Raw genomic sequence first — 16,630 nt, 5'->3', positions numbered from 1 at the left:
TACACTACTGTCATTTGTAGGGCTTCAGATCTGAAGTTCAAGGAGGAGTAGAGGTTTAAGACAATTCTCTTGCTATGGTTTGGTTAAGGTAATGTAGTTGCTTGATTTCTTTTTGTGGAAATGGGTTTCACATAGTTCATGAAGAATTGAGCACACATGTGTTTGAATTGAAGTCGTATTTTGGGTTTATATGTTTTAGAATATTAAAATCTTACTATTTGTTTTATGTTTAGTTAAAACAAGCAGGAGCTTCCACCATTGATGCTTTCTATTGCTGCGTTATTTGACTCAGGTTTGTTGTTGTAGTAGTTGTCTCAGTTTGAATAAATTTGCATGTTAAAATATTATTTTTATGTTGTGGTTTTGCAACATTATGACAGCTCGAGTATGATGTTGACCTTGCTAAAATAGGGGAAGTTATGCAACGTACTTTAACTATTATCTATTTATACCCTATCAAGGTATTCTTATATCCTTTTTTTAGGTTTATTACGGATAATAATCTTATTTGTGTTGTCCATTACATCCTACGGAATTTTAAATGATTTTGATACTTTCATTACCGAGACTTTTTCATAAAAGTGAGTCTTATTTTGCAAAAAAAAATCCCATCTGTTGTGAAGTAGGGTGATCTACAACACACACCGACTACTTACTGTTTGAATTCCTTTTCACAATCATGTTTGAGGTAATAAGATGGGTGGGTCAGGCACCACTTCAAGTGATTTGGTTAATTCCATAATGGCTTTATTAAACTGTGAAAGTTTGTGCTTTTGACTTTCCAAAGTCAAAGTTATAATTTGAGTTTGTATTATTATTACAACCATTTGGTGAAATAGCTCAATCTGAATTGTGAATATGCCTTAGCATGATCTGAAACATTAATATTATGAAATCTGTAATTTCACACTTTGGTTTTGTTTACTTAAGTTTCTATGACTTTTGTTTTTTTTTTACAGTCATAAATTCGAAAAGTTAATCCTCAGACCGCAAAGATCATGCCTATATAACAAGGTAATTGTTATTTTATGATTTTTAATATATGGTGAAATGAAGGGTGAGGATCATAAGAGAACGTTTTGAAATTGAGAACTTTGAGAACCATTTTGAAATGAAGGGAGGTCTAAAATGGTTCTCAAAGTTCTCAATTTCAAAATGGTTCTCACATGATCCATTTATTTTGGCATCTTGCTAAAGTGATTGTCAAATATATATATAGAGGAAATGCACGTTAGATGCATTTAACTCAACGTTATTTTTTACTACTTTGACATTTTTAGTTACAAAAAGACAGTTCTGTTAGTTTTTTGGAATGTCATGTGTATGTGTCAGGTAGACGAAATGCGGACAGAGCTGCAGATGAGTTACAACTTACATGCCCTATTTCTTGATGCCATGCCACTGAATTTGGCATTTAACAGTTCTAGAGTATATGCACAATTCAATAGCTTGAATGGAAATAATAAGAATAGTAGATAAAGTTAAACAACTCAAAAAGATAGCTATAAATTGAACGCCAACAATTAGGTTCTACCACCATTAAGCAAAATGTTTCCACAAATCCACCCTAAAATTGCTATAAAACACCTTTACTAAATTCTAACCAACCTTAATGAAAATGAAACACAAAAAATTGGTATAAACACAACATAATTGAGATGCATTTAAATTTTAATTAAATTACAACAGTTAGTGTTAAGCTAATTACCCAAAGAGCATCATCATTAATATTAGAAAGCTAATAAAGCGAGCTAGCAACAGAGTCAAATTCCCTAAACAAAACAACATAACAGGTTACAACAAAATTAATCAGTCACATAAGCGGAAACAAATCCCTAATTTCGATCGATTTCGATCGAAAATCTGACCTTGAGCAAAACCATAGCCAGACCAATCATAGACACTCTTCCTTTCTCCGGCTTCAATTATCCACCGTCGCCCATCTCAAATAGATTGACTGATGGACGAAACCTTTGAATACTAATCATGTAGATTATCATTTGAAACATAAAGTCAATTTCAATTACGAAACTACATCCAATGAAATTGAGGTAAAACTTAGCATAAACCCTAGGCATAAGCCCTTAACTCAACAAAATCACAAATTAATTTATTGAGAGAAAATTAACAAAAGTCGTCGAATGACAGTCGTTCGATTACGATTACAAATGTCCAAGCTTTATTAGGTCTCGAAGCAAGATTAACAGTAATTAGGGCTTGAAGAAAGACATACCGGTAAGATGCTTCCTCCTTGTATATGCATCACCACCATCGGCTGTTGAGATGAGATAGAGAGGACTTTGATTTCTCTTCATTGCAAAGTTGGTTGCGCATAAGAGTATAGTAGTAGATGTACATAGTAGTAGTAGTAGTAGTAGGTGATTCTTGTGGTCCAATTTGGAGATAGAAGATGTGGAATTGTACAACAAAGAGAAAGCCTAGAGTATCACATCCAAAGCTGTCAAGAGTTGTGAATTAGCAAAATTTACTTATTTATTGACATTTGACTTTCTTTTCTACCAAACTACAAATATAATTAAGTTAATTAGATTCTTATTGATGATGTCAATAATTACTTAAAACTACATGAGTGATTAATCTATTTGAAATGAGTTTATAAAGGCTTGAAATGCATTTGCGAGTTTAGAAAGAGCCTGCAAAACTGATTCCAAATCCTTTGCAACACAAAAACCCAAATTGGCAAATTAGTTAGTAAATAAAAAAGTCTGTTTGTAGAAAAAACTCAAAATAATCGTCCAGAAAAGCCTTAGGATATGGTTTCCGCTGATTGGATTAGTCTTACCATCATCTTCTCTAACCTAGTAAATAAAAAAGTCTGTTTCATTTTGAGGGTTAAAACCGGGTTTTTATTATGCAGAAGTTAAATGATAACTTTTTAATGAAGTAACAAATGGGCCAAAACCGAAAAGTGAACGAACCAAGAATGGCAAACCAAACCTAAAATCCAACTTCTATTGGTACGATTTTAAACTAATAACATGATTTTATAAGCTTCGTATTCTATCCAAACCTAAAATGGTTTTGACAGTGTCAAAACAGGTAGTTTTTAGTACGAGTCAAAATGGGGTTATGTCAAGATGAGTAATTTTTAGGTCGGGTGAAAATGAGTTTGTCAAAATGAGTAATTTTTAGTACGAGTCAAAATGGATTTGTGTCAAGACGAGTAATTTTGCGCAAAAAAGGAAAAAAAATGTGCATTGTTTGTTTTTGGTTGTCAATAATCGATTAACAGTGACAAAATTAAAATCAAAAGGATGGAACCAATATATAATGTTTGGACATGGACCTTTTTTAGTAGTTTGTTCTTGGTTGGTTTCTTTTTTGTTCATTATTAGTATTATTAAACTAGAAAATTGGGTCATTTTAAGATTTTTATTATTCAACTTGTAAAGTCCAAATTCAGATTTGTTTACATTTTTAAAATTAGAAGTGAACTTAATATATAATTTAAGATCTGAATTTAAAAAAATTCATATAATTAACTTGATATATAAATTTAGAATCTGATCAAAGAACCTTTTAGCCCAGATGAAAATCCTGGATGCATGGAAGGGGGAATAGGGGTGGCAAAAGCCGAACTCAGCTTGTTATTTTTCTAACGGTAATTTATCGTATCATTATTCGGCAAGTAAACGAACTGAACGAACACAGACGAAAATGTTTGTGTTCGTTTGTTTAACTTTTAACCGAACACAGACAATTAAACGAACGGAGTTTTATTGTTCGTGTTATTTCATTAATAAAATTAACATGCTGGTGTTCATTTAGGTTCGTTTGTTAACAATATAAAGAAATGGTTCATAAACATGAACGAACGAATATAACCTAGCTAACAGTATGAACTTTCAATTAGAGGACATATTATGAATCACAATTATATATTAGTATGCACATCACATAATTGAGATGCTTTGGCACTAGCTCATATCTGCCAAACCTAAATTGGCAAAGCTGCCAAACACAACATGATTCTTTTTTTCCTATTAATTGGATTATTGTAAAAGGTATACAACATGATGCTTTTTTCAGGTTGGTTTAAATCTGGTTTAAGGAGAGTTAGATAGGGCTGGTAACCTGTTTTAGTGACAGGGAGGGGAACCGATACACGAGTTGGCGGTTTGGTTTCAGTCAGCATCTTTTTGATATAAAGCCAAGGAGTCATATATTGTAAAAGGTAATTGATGTTACCAAAACGCCCTTTAGTTATAGACATTCTAAAAGGTTTACTGATTTTATGTAAACGTTAAAGTCAAAACTAAATTTGAAGTTTGTTCGACGTCAAGAAGTCAAATTGACAATTAGTCTATCTGATTCAAAATCATTTTAGTACATGAATTTTGCTTACAGTAAATCCAGTTGTGTTTGACCTTAAAAGTCAACATACCCTATTCAATAGCGGTTTCATACTACTTGAAGATCGATGATATACCTGATGATTTAGTTATTAAATTTTGATTCGCAGCAAAGATTATTGGAGGGACAAGTTGGTATCCAACAACCACTTTCTGTTATAATTGTTTCTGTTAGGGGCGGTTTCAAAGTGCGCGCTACGTGCTTGGCATAACCAGCTATCAGGTAAATTCTTCTTTGTTCGGCAACCGAGTTCACGTCGGGTGGTTTCGGGTTAACCTTGGTAATTAATTACAATCACACATTTTAATGATCTTATACACATCACATGTCCCAAGCAACATAATACTAAAATAATCAAATGCCTTCTAAAATTTACAATGCTTACAACAATGACGCAAAACGATAATGGCACTGTAAAATTAAGATTTAAAGTGATTTAAAGGTAAAGACATAAATGCTCCAGACAAAAAGAAAACGATTCTTAGATTTAAAAGCATTACGACTAAACATGCATCTAAAAGAAAAGACATAAATGCTCCAAATAAAAAGAAAATGATTCTTAGATTTAAAAGCATTACGACTAAACATGCGATCTAATGCTGACATGAAACAAGAAGCCATTTTTATATTTGCAGCTTTATGCATCTTTGCTAGCTTATTCCCTTGCTATTTGAGTGGAACATGGTCAAATTCACTAATTGAAGTAAACTATTTACGTTATGTTAGTCGTTTGACCCGAAATAAAACTTTGATCCGATTCCGGTCTATGGCCCAATTCAGATTTGTTGACCGGTAATCTAAATTTGGTAAACATACCCAAAATGTTTTCTAACATGTTTTTTGTTTGTTGGTGTACTGCAGGTTGCAAGAGGTATCAATGGTGGCATGGTTTCTTATATGTGGGATGCTTTCATACACACACAAAAGATTTATTGATTACCTTTTAAATTTATATTCTTTGTCAAATCATGAATCTACTATTAAGTTTATTTTGCTTCTTTTTTTTTTCATTCATTATCGGTATACAAGGCAACATAAAAATTGGGAAAACAAACTGATGCTTAACTTTAAGTTATGTATAAGACTTATGTTTTCTTATTTTTGTGTTGGTTTATTACATTGAAGCAATGTTGTTAAAACCGGACCGGTCCGACTGGTTCAACAGAGAATCGGTCCACCGACCGGTCCGGATGTATGCTGCCCGCTCGGTATCCAGAAAACCGGCCGGTCCGAACCGGGTCACCGGTTCAAATTGACCTTTCTTTAAAAATGGCCTGTTTTGATCTATAGCCGTGTTGACCGAACACGTTTTGACATGTACAAAATCAACCTTTTTTTATTAAATGGCCCGTTAGTTTGTTACCCAAACAAAATTGAAGTTTGTTAAAATGGTTTAAGAAGCTTCGGTCTGTAATTAAAATGGGGACCGGAGATTTACTATTATACCCTTCTTTTGAACGGTAACGACTTTTGTATATTGACCAAACCCTAATTAGAAAAAAACCATGTTCGTTTAATTTTTCATTTTCTATCGTTTGTTCGTTTAAAGTTAAGCATACGAAGGACCACGGACATGTTGTGTCTGTTTACAAGCCTATCTGTATTGTTTGTTTTTTTGAAAGTAAATATGTTTTGTCTTGAATTATGTAGATTGTAGAATCTGTCTACAAACTCATACTGCAATGCTATATGATTAATGGTCATGCAATTGATGTGTTATTTTTTAGGACCTGAATGACTGATTTTACAAGACAGATTGCTAAGTCAAAAGGAATGCCAAGAAACTTTGTTTCTTTGATTGGGCTTGTAGGTAATGCTGCATATGAGACAATGAGAAATGTTTATTTTGATATGTTCAAATTATATAAAGCAATCACAAGTTGCTACTTGAAGATGCAAATTTTTTTCTTTTGTACTTGTAGTTTGCTAATTTTCCAATGATTTTATTTCATTATTGAGTTACCTCATTGTGTTTTATTCTTAGAGCAAATAAGTCTCAGCTGAGTTGATCAGGCAGGTTATTTAGTTTTCTTATTGTTTATAAAACTTATTTTGTTTTTTTTTTTTGTTTCCATCTCCAAATTACTTTATGCTCTAACTGTGTTATTATGTCATGCCTTTTATTAGGAAAAAGTTAACATATGCAGAAACAAATATAGGAACTACTTAATTCAAATAATTCTCAGAAAACACATGACAACTTTAAACAAGCTACTTCATGTGATTATTTCGGTGTGTTGTTCTTTATGACCTTAAACTTTTATAATTAGTCTATTTGATCATGACACAATATTACATAGTAAAAAATGGAAGATTTGCATTGAGAGCTTGTGGCTCATTGGTATAATCAAAATCTGTATAACACTTCGGTTGTGTGTTTGACTGTTTTTGGAGACATGTGAAGCTATTTTTTTAACTTTAAGGCTAACCAGGTGTAACTGAGGGCACACTATGAGCTTATTAATAGTATTATAGTAAGATCACTATTGTACACTAAAGTATTTTAATCAGTGGATTGTTTTTATTTCATAACATTACAATACCTGACCAATCTTTAAGACATTAACCGGCCAACGGACGGTTACAAAATAAAACGACACTTCACTTATAAGTAAATAAAACACAATTGAAAACCTTTTATAACAACAGTTATTAAGTAGACTTTATGTTATATATCAGGTCATCGTTTACTGAAGTTATTAAAATGGTTAAATAGGTAAAAATTCCATGCGAGTCACGTTCAAGATTCAATTTCATTTTTATTTATTTATTTATTTTGTTTTATTACTTTCAAGTTAGTTTATTTAACCACTCTCAAAATGTTAGGAACATTGGTTCTTTTCTTTCATGTTCACTTATATATATAATGCACGAATGAATTTATTTTGTTTTATTACTTTCAAGTTAGTTTATTTAACCACTCCCAAAATGTTAGGAACGTTGGTTCTTTTCTTTCATGTTCACTTATATATGTAATGCACGAATGAATAAACATGAAGTTATGTTTCATTAAATATTGTGTGTAGATTTTATCTCAATGGATTTTGAGTAAAATTGATTCTCCAATGACAATTCAAGTTTGGCAACTTGAATGACGATTTTTTTAACCTTATTACGAGTTTAGGTGGTGATTTATGTGTCTTAAGCACATGCTAGGTTGCCCTACAATTTTTAATCGAGTGGTATTTTCTGTATCTCGAGTGACATGTAGTCTATCCATTTCAATTCGATTATCAATTTATTGTCCTTTACCGGTGATTTGCCATCACTTCATAACTTACAACTTAAAACATTATGAACTTTTGTTAAATATCATAGGAATAATAAAACTAACAAAAACGAGTATTGCATTGTATATTGTCGTTTCCGCCGCCTCGCGCAGGCACCTACTAGTATCTATAATATATATAAAAGAAAACATAAAAATATTAGGTGTCGCGATTTGGTCGCTCCCCTTTTTTTGGAGTCATCAGATTTGCTTGATTTTTAAATTGAGGCTTCTCATGCATTTGACCCAAATTCACGGGTATGGGTCTAATCAAACTCATATATTTCTTAAACGGGTTATAACATCTCATTAGATTAAAAACTAATCTCACCAAATATTTGATGTAAAAATCCTATAAAGTAGGGATATATTAAAAATTAATATATGATTTATTTAAAAAAAGATTTATATTATTTATAACTAAAAAACCAGTTTTATAGTAAAAAATAATAAACGGGTCTTGGGTCTCATCAAACCCATATAGCTTTTAAACCGGGTTATAACATCTCATTTATTTATGAAACAATTTATCATCATACCATAAGTATATTATTAACTTTTATACAATAAAAAAGATAAAAATTCAAAAAATAAATAAATATTAGAAACAAATATGTAATATAAACAACCCCAATAAAAAAATAAAAATTCAAAACCTAAATAGATATTAAAAACAAATAATATAAAACAACCCCCGCAATACGGGGATACAAACTAGTTATTTATATATTATAAGCTTTGTTTTTTAAACGACCAACGAAGAATAATAATATGATACGAGGAGATTGGTAGCAAGTTGTATAACACATCTATTATTCTCCAAATTTGTGTTAAATAATATACATCGATGAGTAGTTCAAACAAGCATCGTTAGAGGCCGTCTGTATGATCATTTCTTTTAATAAAGCGACAAGAACAATCTGAAATGAGGAAGAAATCTCTCTAAATCGGGGAATGTGACCTATAAAAGACAAACAAGTGATCTGAATATCAAAACAAGATTATATACAGTATATAATAACCTAAGGAAGGCGACATAAGGGCTCTTAAGTTGAAAGCTGGAATATTGAAATACAATATCCTTATTTTGTGGCATCTTGAATTTTGAGAGAGTAATTCTAGGAGTGGTGACCTACTAAGAATTTTCTAATCATGCAACTAAAAACATATATGTGAGTTTCTTATTAGCAAAGTAGATAAATAAAAGACTAGATATTACATATTTTATAGTTAACCAATGCATGGTTGTATGCAAACCCTAGTAATACATTCACATACTATGAGTCTAGTATGAGATTTGCTGACACTCGCCCCGATTACCCGAAAACACATACCCATTTACCTGAAATATATACCTGAATTATAAACCTGATAATTTTTCATTTTTAATTTTATTTTTCCTTAACCTTAGTCTAATAACACCTCATTTTTGTAGATTCATTCTAAAAAAATATATTGTATTTGGTATATGTATTTAAAAAATCATATTTATATTTTCCATGCTATCAAGTTTATACATAAAGTTATATAAAAGAGTTAAGTGTCATTTTAGTACTTGTGGTTTGGACTACTACGCAACTTTAGTACCTATTCTTTATTTTATGCAAATAGCTACCTCAGTTTCCAAATTCTTGCATTTTTAGTACTTTTTTTAACCCCGTTAACTTTCATCCGTTAAGTCAGGGGTATTTGTGTAATTCTATTATTATTTTCTTATTTCTTTTATTTGATCCTTCCCCGTTTCATTATTATCAGATCCTAACTCATAACCCTAATTCTCTAAACAAGTAACTGATAACCCTAATCGACCAATCGATTCCCCAAATTCGCTCATCAGTCGTCAATAACCCTAATAGACCAGTCGTTATGGCTGAATTGTGGGATGTGCGACCAGAATCTTCAAAATTCGATCCCGAAGTTGAATATGGTGAGTTTGATTTTACAAATTCTCAACTGTTTGAATCAAATACTTTACTTGTTTATCCTAACATTTTGTACACTTTAATTTTTCAACAAACGACCCGTACCAGTTTACAAAACAAATTCATCATGGTGGCAAGTTTAACGATGGTCCAGGAGGCAAAACTTACAATTTGGGTCATGTAGGCTTCATTGATAAGGTGCATTCGGAGTATTTTTCAGTCATTATTCTAAAGGATATGGTTGAAGAACTAAGGTATTTAGAAGAAGATGTAGTTTCATACTATTTCCATGGAGTAGACTTAGATGTTGGTTTAAGACTATTAGATAGTGATAAGGATGTGCTTTAAATGACTGAACAAATTCAACATACTAGAGTTATTGAGGTGTATGTTGAACATTTCAAAACACATCATAGGAAAAAACTGAATGTTGATAAAGGTGTTGAAGATTTGAATATTTTAAATGTTGGATGGGCTGTTGATTATCAGTTTAGTAGTGATGAGGGTGTTGTTGAGAATGAGGCTGTTGAGGATGATAAGGGTGATAATGATTGGAGTGATGAGGGGCCAGATGATGTTGAAGGGAGGGGTGATGTAGGTAGTTAAGAGAGTGAAGATTCAGATTACATAATAGATGAAGACTACTTAGATGATGATATAGATGTAAATGATAAAGATGAAATTAGGGCTGCTGTTGACTTTGACATAAGTGATGAAGGTGAAGTATTTGGAGATGAAGATTTAGGTTTGATTGATGTAGATGAGTTTGATGGTTATAGTGGTGATGAGACACCATTGGAACAAGCTCTTAAGCTTAGTAGGAAGAAGAATAGTGGTACAGAAGATGTGAATGCATTCGGAGTATTTTTCAGTCATTATTCTAAAGGATATGGTTGAAGAACTAGGGTATTTAGAAGAAGATGTAGTTTCATACTATTACAAGGTCCATGGATTAGACTTAGATGTTGGTTTAAGACCATTAGATAGTGATAAGGATGTGCTTTAAATGACTGAACAAATTCAACATACTAGAGTTATTGAGGTGTATGTTGAACATTTCAAAACACATCCTAGGAAAAAACTGAATGTTGATAAAGGTGTTGAAGATTTGAATATTTTAAATGTTGGATGGGCTGTTGATTATCAGTTTAGTAGTGATGAGGGTGTTGTTGAGAATGAGGCTGTTGAGGATGATAAGGGTGATGATGATTGGAGTGATGAGGGGTCAGATGATGTTGAAGGGAGGGGTGATGTAGGTAGTCAAGAGAGTGAAGATTCATATTACATAATAGATGAAGACTACTTAGATGATGATATAGATGTAAATGATAAAGATGAAATTAGGGCTGCTGTTGACTTTGCATAAGTGATGAAGGTGAAGTATTTGGAGATTAAGATTTAGGTTTGATTGATGTAGATGAGTTTGATGGTTATAGTGGTGATGAGACACCATTGGAACAAGCTCTTAAGCTTAGTAGGAAGAAGAATAGTGGTACAGAAGATGTGAATCATCCCTTTTACATTGGCCAAACTTTTGATGATAAAGATTCCATTAAGTGGTTGGTCAAGCAACATGCAATTGAATCAAGAAAGGAATTACATGTTAAGCTTAATGACAACCGTAGATATAGGGTGATTTGTTTAGGTGTGGACCCTAGACATGTTAGGTATGAAAGTAAAGAGGATGAGACAAAAGTAGTTGAGAATTCCAAGGATAGATCTCAAGCATCTTCTAGTGAGACATCAAAGGGTAATTCTGTAAAATCCAAACCCAAAAAGAAGGACCAGGTTCCCACATGCCCTTGGACATTACACATATAAAATGTTAGGAATAAAGGTAGTTGGGCTGTGAAAACATATTTTAAAGAGCACACTTGTTTGCAAACAATAGATGTGAGCTTGTGCACCATAAATTGGTTGGCTAGAGAAATTGAACCAACCATTAAACAAGCAATTCAACCACTAAGCCAAGAGATCTGGCAGAAGACTTGACAAAGAAATATCAAGTGCATATTACCCCATATCATATGAGCAGGGCTAAGACCATGGTTGAAAGGAAGGTACTTGGAGATTTTCAGGCTTAGTATGGTTATCTAAGGGATTACATTGAGAAGCTTATTAGATCTAATCCAGGTACAATAGTGAAACTAGATGTTGAACCTAGTTTCAACCCTAGTAGTCCCACAAGACAGTTTAGGAGAATATATATTTGTTTTGGTGCACTAAAGGAAGGGTTCAAGTTAGGTGGTAGAGATTTACTTGGTCTTGATGGGTGCTTTATGAAAGGGCCATTTCCAGGGCAAATTTTAACAGCTGTGGGAATTGAGGCAAATAATGGAATTTATCCAGTAGCATTCTCAGTGGTGGAGGCTGATTCAACTGATAGTTAGACCTGGTTTTTGGAGTGTTTAGGTGAAGATCTGGAGTTGTATTCCAATAGTAACTTCACCTTCATAAGTGACAGACAGAAGGTTTGTAACTGTTTGCTTATTTTTACATACATATGATTGTTTTTGTAACTGTTTGCTTATTTTTACATACTTAATATTGTTTTGTTTAGGGCATAATACCAACTATACAAAAGGTGTTTCCAAGTGCTGAACACAGGTATTGCATAAGGCATATACATGAGAAACATGAAGCCAATGTGGAGAGGTGTGATGTACAAAAACATGTTTCAGAAATGTGTTTTTGCAACAACACCACAAGAATTTGAAAGAAGTATGAAAACAATACTAGATAAAGATAAGGCACTCCATGATTGGTTGAAAGAGATCCCACCCAAACACTGGTCCAGAGCTTATTACATTGGTATGTGATATTATATTTCATTCAATTTATTGATATCAGTTGTTTGATTAGCATGTAGTTATAAGTTGTTTGATATCAGTTGATTAGCATGTAGATATAAGTTGTCTGATACTATATTTCCTTAAATTTATTGCAGTTAGGCCAAAATGTGATGTTATGTTGAACAATCTTTGTGAGGTCTTCAATAGGCAACTGATTCTTGCAAGGGACAAACCAATTATAACTTGCATTGAGTTCATTAGGGAATATATGATGAAAAGGATGGTTGTGGTGCATAAGACCATTGCTAAGTGTCAAGGGCCATTAACACCTGTTGCCATATCAATATTTGAGAAAATCAAGACTGAAGCAAATCTATACACTGTTATTTGGAATGGGAATACTAAATATCAAGTTACTAGTCCTACTAATGAGAAGAGAGCTGTTGACATCGAACAGAGGACTTGTTCATGCAGAAGATGGGAGCTTATGGGCATGCCTTGCAGGCATGCAGTGGCTTGTATTTATAATATGGACATGAATAGACAGGGTTATGGGATAGCATAGAGGTGGGTGGATGAGGTCTATTTTTAGAGACTTGGAAAAAGGTTTATGCAAAAACCTTGGAACCAGTTAATAGTATGGAGTTATGGCCAATCTCTCCATGCCCAAATACCTAAACAGCCCCAAAGTATCACAAGCAAATAGGTAGACCAAAGAAGAAGAGAAAGAAGTCTGCTGAGGAGACTCTTGAGTGAAGCCAAAAGCTTGCAAAAAGTGGTAAATTGAAAAGGGAAGGTGGGACTGTAACATGTGACATTTGCAAGCAGGTGGGACATAACAAGAGGTCATGTGGCAAGAGGGCACAAGGTGGGTCTGTTAAGGCTGGTAAGCAAACTGCTGGATCTGCTAAAGCTGTTGGAAAATCATCTAGGACTGGCAAGCAAACAACTGGTAAGCAAGCTGCTGCAAAATCATCTGGGACTGGTAAGGCTGTTGCTAAAAGAACAAGGGCTGGAAAACAAGTTGTGGATGCTAAAGCTGGTGCTAAAAGGAAAAGGGTTAAATCAAAGGTGAGGCTGCTACTTAGTCCTTGCATTAAGTGTTTTTAAACATGTGTTATGTTTATGTAATATTGACAAACTTATGTCCATGGTTTATGTGTTTTGAAACTTATGTTTGTGTAATGTTGACAAACTTATGTCCATGCTTTATGTGTCTTGAAACTTATGTTTGTGTATTGCTATGAAACTTGCAGTCGCAGCCAATTGTTGTCAAATGTTTGTGTAATGTTATGAAACTTATGTTACTGTGTAATGTTTGAAACTTTAGTTGTGACAATTGTTTAGACTCTTGCTTATTAGACTCTTGCAGATTCTTTTAGACACTTGCATTCTTGTGACTCTTGAAGTTTAGTAACACTTGCATAATGTTAACTGGATTGCCAAATAGTGACATTTCAATTGGATGCCCAAAAGTGACTATGTTGACCAAAGAATGACAAGAGCATAAGTCTAAAGCATGTGTATTTCATTAACACAAACAAACACCAAAAGACTAAAACAAACTCAACAAACACCAAAACATTAACACCCAAACATCCTTCATTAACACAAACACAATTACATGCTTAGCATTGTTACATTATAGTACTTGCATTAGGCCACAAACAACAATATTACATAACATTACTAAAGTCAAACATAAGGATACTAAACTAAAAGTCAATAAAATAGATAATAGCAAATGAAAAACACCCATTACATGCAAAGCATTTGTTTAAGCCTTCTGTTCTCATTCCCCATTTCTCTTCCAATTTCTTCAAGTTTTGAGTTCCACTTAGACAATTTTCTTGCATTTTCTTTATGTTCGTTAATTGACTTCAAAAGACCGGGTATAATAGCAGCTGCTCTCTGACACATCGGGGGGGGGGGGGGTTCAGCTAAAGAACAAACCCACAGTTTCGCCCCTTACAATAAAAATTATGAATTCAATTAGAAATTGGAGCACAAATTATGAATTAAGTAACACACAAACAAATTTTACCTGGCTAGCGCAACATTAAAATCGTCGACTAGGGTTATATGATGTCCACGAAGTTCGAATGATGGTTGGCGAACCACAAGAACACATAACCATTATCAATTGTGAAGTCTCTGTGATTTTGGAGAATTAGGGTTTATATGATGAATTTGGGGGAAATAAATGGGGGACAAGGTTTATAATCGGGGAGAGAGAAAACAAGAAAAGAAAAAGAAAAAGAAAAATATAGTAGTAAAATTACCCAAATGTCCTTCATTTAAATAATAGAATTACACAAATACCCTTGACTTAACGAATGAAAGTTAACAGGTTAAAAAAAGTATTAAAAATGCAAGAATTTGGAAACTGCGCAGTAGTCCAAACCACAGGTACTAAAATGACACTTAACTCTATATAAAATTATAGTAATATTATTTATTTTATAATAAGGTTTACATGTATGTATGTATGTGTCTTATTTAATTTGTAATAGTTCATATATAACTAAAAAAAATATATACGATAACTATAATGATAAAAAATATACTTGAAAATTCTAAAGGGATTTTTCTTAACAAATTAATGGGTATATAGTTACGATACCAAACAGGTAATTACCTGGCACATCCCTGACGGGTAAGGGCTTGGTATGGGACTGAATTTTACAAGCTGAGTATGGATATAGGATTAACATACCTAACCCGAACCCGAACCCGGCCTATTGCCATCAAGAGGATATATGTTACTTATATCAAATTGGTACTGTATTCCACTTGACAATTGTTCAAAAATTTTATCGACCATGCACATGTCGGTCCTAAAATGGATTCTGTCGTAACTTGATTTTTTGAACGATCGTCAGAGTGAACAGTGATTGAGAACCTACTTATTTACTGATTGGGTTTTAAACAATTTGGGTTCTTCGGCCCAACTTTTAATAAGGCTTTTGTGCCAGATTCTGTACTAACCTCAAATGTTCTTTCTACAATTATTCTTCCCTCAAATTGAGTGCTATCCTCTCCTTTTTGAATATTCATATAACATGTTATATTTTAAAAAGTATAATCAATACTTCTTGAAATTTCAAAACTTGAAGTTACAAAAATGGTAGAATTATTAAAAATATAGTTAAATAATTTATATACAAGTCAGGGTTTTTTTAGTTAGTTAAATATTTGATATACAAGTCAGTTTTTTTTCCTTTTTCCTGATGAAGTTAAAATCGGGTTACAAATAATGGTGACCCAACCAATAACTTTTAAACCACAAAACAAAGTGAAGCCGATATGTAAGATGCTCCGACCATTGCTTGAATCCTTCAATATAATTTTTTTAGCTAGGTAGTTTTTGGTATGCAAGAATGGTCAGATGGCACGGAAAAAACTATTATAAAGGAATGAAAAATAGAGTGTTTGGTTGGTCAATCAAATGAAATCACATGTTATACAAAAAATCTCATTTCTAATCTCATCTCTACTAAACATATAGAAATATTTCTTCTGCACCCCTTCTTTTTATTCAATAATTTATCTGTTTCACCTTACTTTCTAGACACCACCACTTGGTTGTCACCACTACCAGTTTACTACCACTGTCGCCACCAGCTGACCACCATTATCACACACCAAGTTAAGTCTTGACACACAAGAAAAGGTCAGGTTAAAGCTCAAAATGCTATTTTGATCATATTAGTTTAATCTAAAGCGTCCTATATTACATAATCATAGTCTATTTAAATACAAAAAGTAAGCAAAATAATTATCAATTTATCTCTAAACATGTAATTAAAAAATTTATTATCCCAAAGGTACTTTTAAATTTATTTTAAAAATAATATCTTCCACAATAGTTGGTATTCTTCAGATTAATTAAATTCAATTGATTTGTTATTTAGGAAAAAAGTCAAAATTGATTGATGAACTTAATGACTTATTATATTGCCTTGCTCATGGAAGGTCTCAAACTCCATCACAAACAAATCATAATAATATTTTATGAAACAATCAAGAATGGCCCTAAAGTTAAAACACCTCCTATTTGTCCCAACACCACCAATAATAATTTTATATTTTATAATTATCCAAAATTTTATATTGTATATATACTCACACCCACAGGACGAAATATCCCATCAAATTCCACCCACAGATAGTCTACATAAGAAGCCAACTTTCATCCCTACCTCCACTCCTCTTTATCTACACATCCATAAGTCCAAAACCTTTGTATTTTCATCCCAAAAAAGGCGAAAACG

Source organism: Bidens hawaiensis, unplaced genomic scaffold (assembly GCF_021521415.1).
Source record: "Bidens hawaiensis isolate Kalapana, Puna unplaced genomic scaffold, B.hawaiensis_p1.1 tig00001179_1, whole genome shotgun sequence".
Taxonomy (NCBI): Eukaryota; Viridiplantae; Streptophyta; class Magnoliopsida; order Asterales; family Asteraceae; genus Bidens; species Bidens hawaiensis.
The sequence above is the reverse complement of the archived record's forward strand: the minus strand, read 5'-3'. Positions refer to the sequence as shown.